The following is a 4,630-nucleotide window of genomic DNA, read 5'->3' as shown; positions in this document are numbered from 1 at the left end:
TTCGGTGGTGCTACCGAACACGCTGATAGGTCTACTCCTGCTGTTGGTGATGTGTCATGGGTACCCTTTCACCATGCTGGCCTGCAGACTTCACCTCGCCATGTGCGGGTTACTCAAACCTAGTCAATGGCTTATGCTCTCTTGGCCCTCGAAAGTACAATTCACCTCGCCGGTTCGGGCTACATCTTCTCTCCGAGGGGGCCCCAATGTGCTATTGCCTCAAGGAGATCTGACCGCTTTGTGTGCGAGTGTGGCAACTTTTACCCATGATGTTGTCGAACATGCACTCGCCTTGTGATGTGCGATGTTGCTGCGAATGTTCCGCCTGTTGATGAACTGAGCATGTCCTCCGATGCATTGCCGATGTAGGGCCGCCATGCTCCAACGGCTAGTGTACCCACATTCCTATCATTCCAATATTGTGGCTTCAACCGATGACCCATTCTGTGCAAAACTGCCACTTCAATGATATTCCTTGGCCAACCATCGACACCAACCAATTTCGGACTATTGTCCCCGCCTTAGTAGTGCCTCAGACAAAGCTATGGAACAATGGCTCATCTGTCATGAAACCAAGATGTAGGCGCACCGCCCACAACTCACTAAAATGAACAGCAACTGATGTCCGTGAGGAAGCATGGCACTCCCCCACTCAAACCACCACAATATGCCTTCCACAAAAAGGCTTACGCGTCTGCCCCCGCATGAGCACATCAACCAATGCATCTGCCCCCGCAAGGGTGTTGTTTTGGGGTCATTGGAATGGGAACACAATGAATGGCCTCTTACCAGGCCTGATGTGCATTGCTTGCTTGAACCCAAGTGGAAGTGCCTAGGGACCGCACCCCACGATGTGCTGCTTGTCAAGATGACCGCTTCAACTGGCTCTTGGCTAATCTGCTCTGATACCAACTGCGGAAGCAATTGGCTAACTTGTTCTGATACCAACTATCACGAGGATAGTTCTACAACGGAAGAAACTCGTGCGGCGTCCAGGACAAGCCTTAATTGTGCTTGGAGGCTAGGAGTTGCCCGATGAGATGGCTTCACCAAGGTCAGTAGCACTGGATCATGACCTCAAGTCGCATGGCCGGGGCACTCGGCTGGCTCTGGCCGATCCATGGGAGGCGTCACTTACGTGCTAAAGGGGGACGGCCATGATGTGAGCCGACTGTGCGCCAAAGAGGTGACTGGGCATCATTGTGATGGGTCTCCTGTATGCCGATGATGTAGGCACCTATGTGCCATGATGATAGGCAACCATTGGGCCGGAACACACCCGTGCGCTAGGGTCAACGGGATAGCTCATTCAACTTGGACAAGGGGTTGGCGTGGTGAAGGGTCATGGTTGAGACAGGTCTGCATGCCAAGCCTCCCTTGAGTGTCGGTAGCGTAGTGCCGGTCCATGCACTGTCCCCATGAGCATGTGTGCGCCCATGAGGAACCCTGGTAGTCATGCTAGCCATTAACCAGGGCCGCCCCGCAAGGGAAGTTGGTCTAGGAGTGCCAAGGTTAGGCACCCAAGGAGGTCGACCACCCCTCCTCAAAGAGTACATTAAGCTTTTGGTTATCTGCCTGAAGATAACATGAATTCTCCCAAAAATCTTACAGGCAAAAATGACGATGATGTCCCTTAACGTAAGCCTGCCAAGCGTAGGCAAGGCTAAGCCTGTGTCAGACCGTAACACTAAGCTATCAAATCTCCACCCTCCACTCTCTCCTAATCTCTAATCTCAACCATCCAAGCCTTGGCAGCCCCTCATACCCTTAGATCACTCCCTATACAGCATCCTAGCCTTACACGTCACTCCTTAAACACCAACCAATCACATTTCTCTATCTCTAGGCGCCCAAATCTACTCCCTCCATTCTGGGCGCCCAAATCTCAACCCTACATAATATTGGGCACCCTCTCCTTCTCTTCTCAGCCTTATGATCACCTTAGGGCAATCCTAACCCTCCATTCTCAACCCTAGGGCGCCCATACCTCTACAAAAACCCAGTTGCCGCCCCTCTCTTTCTCACAAATCCCAGTTTTGTCCACCCCTCTCTATAAAATGGACCACAAGGGCCCTGGAGAAGGGTTTGTCAATTCACCCAGTTCACAAGGCTAAGGTTTCTTGAGGAGTTCAAGGGCTATAGATGGGAAGAACGCCCAGATCTTGTCAGGAAGGGTTCCTGCAAGCAATCCAGCCAATCTGCAACTATAGCCATTGGATTTAATCAACCATCCATTTCGTTTTCTTTATTTTCTTTTATGTTATTTTGGTTGGATTCTGCCCCCAGGTAAGACGGAAGGTTGTTCTTGAGAAGTTCAAGGGTAGAGGAAGAGGAGAATGCCCAGGCAAGAGGAGGGGTTCCTGCTTGCAGTTCGCCTAGCCACTACTACCACCTCTGGATCCAGATCCCAACCAGTTTCCCATAGTTTTAGATTTACTTTTTACGCGTGTTTTTATTTTCCGTTCTTTAATTTCTAGTTTTTATTTTATTTCTGCAATTTATTTTTATCAAATTTAATTTTTGTCTTCCTTTCTGCAGATCTGAAATTCGGTCAGGTAAGATGGAAGGCCCAGCTCGAGGAGTTCGAGGGTCAAAGGATAGATCCGGAGACTACTACCTCTAACCGAGTTGCAATTTTTTTATTTAGTTCTTTTATTTTTGTTACTTATTTATTTTTCTACAATTTTTATTTTCAGCATTGTTAGAATTTTATTTTAATGGATTCAAATTCAGTTAATTAAATTTTGTGTTTCTACAATCTCAAATCTTGTTATTTTGTCTGGATTGAAGTACGTAACAATTTTTCCCTGCTTCCCTGTGGATACAACCCATTTCTCACCATTAACTGCGTTTTGTAATTATTTTGAGAATTGGAAAATTTATAAATATTGAAACTGGTGTTCTGAAGTGGTTAACGACACGCTTCCGGACACACCAAGCACTCTTAAGTGATTTCTCTTACAAATGACGAAGGAGAAATGCTCTTCTCCCCATATTTATAGGACCCCCAATGGTCTTGATCAAAGCAAGATTGATGGCGGAGATCAAACGCCGCTCTGACAAGCCTGGGAAGACCAATCGACACCTCTGCCCTTCGCACGCGCATAACCTTGGGAAGCAAAGTGACACTTCTGACAACCCGTTTCAGAGATAGTGCGACCATCAACCTGGTCGGATCATCCTAGAAGAACCGGTCCAACCTTGGGCCACACGAACCGGACTAGAAGCTCAACCAGACTTCAACTTTGAGTTCCTCAGCCGAGGACTAAAGCTCTCTTCCAACACGAACCGGACCAGAAGCTCAACCATACTTCAACTTTGAGTTCCTCAGCCGAGGACTAAAGCTCTCTTCCGTGCTACACCTTGGCCGAGCACTTTACTCCTCGACTTCGGAACTGGGGGAGTGGCGTTCGGGTTATGGTTGAGATGGCTCTGGATGCCACGTGGCACCTACGTGATTGCCTCATCTCCCCGGCCATGTCAGCACCACACCGCATCCGCGACCCACATTATCTCCTTGGCCACGTCAGTATCATGTCATCTCCGCGGCCCCACTCTACCTTTCCAGCCATGACGACTCCACATCAAGTGGATAAGCACGACCAAGACAGAAGAGCAGATGAGGACAACTCTACTGGAGATTAGGCCTTATCCCGAAGACCCCAACGGTTAACCTCATCCCAACAAGGTAAAGGATTTTCGGCTATAAAAAGGTACCTCCCACTCAAGGTAAAGGATCCGACTTTTGACTCCCATACTATTACTCTGCTCAGACTAGCACTGTTTTATAACTACTCAGCCCGACCGCCCACTTCGTCTACTGACTTGAGCGTCGGAGTACCTACCCGGGGATAAGTCCTTGGGCCTCTGACTTGTTTCTTACTTGTAGATTTTGGTGCATGGCTTCATTTTTCTACCTCGGCTCTGCCCAGTTGGCAAGGATTATCTGACCATAACCTCAGTTCTTGCACTAGCTAGGATCGAACAGCATCAGTTAGCTAATTTCAATAACTCCAAAAGACATTACTCCAATCCATAAGAGAAGACAACAGCCCCTACATAAGATATCACATCTATGAGTAGAACAAAGGATTGCAACTGAACAGTTGACAACAACCAATTTTCCTAGTAGGTAAGTAAGCTAAATGTGATTTCACGAAACAGGTGTGGCGAATTGTGAGCGAGTGGCTTTCAATTCCACCAAATAATGGTTCTTCTTTTAACCAATGGTGGTTAAGCTTTGACGATGTGCACCACTCTAATTTTAATAGTGAGGGCAGAGAAAAGATTGCTTGTTTACTTTTGTTCATCTGGAAAAACAAGAATGAAAAGTGCTTTAATGATAAAACTACTAATCCCCAATTATAAGTAGATAGAGCTGTGAATTATTGGCATGAGTTGAAGAGTAATGCTTTAGTGAGAACAATGCCAATAGTAAGAAATGTCTTTGTATTGGCTGGTCCAGTCCAAATCAAACCGAGTCTTGTCTAATTGTATCTTTAGTGGTCTTGATCTCATTTGTCTAGCTGATTTGTGGGGAAGAGCTACCCCCCCCCCCCCGGTCTTGTGTAGCTACTCTGATTTCCCATTAAAAATAAATAAATAAAAACGTAAGCTAAACCTCAGGTTC

Source organism: Nelumbo nucifera, chromosome 3, assembly GCF_055504915.1.
Source record: "Nelumbo nucifera cultivar China Antique chromosome 3, China Antique-T2T, whole genome shotgun sequence".
Lineage (NCBI taxonomy): Eukaryota > Viridiplantae > Streptophyta > Magnoliopsida > Proteales > Nelumbonaceae > Nelumbo > Nelumbo nucifera.
Note: the sequence above shows the minus strand (reverse complement) of the source record.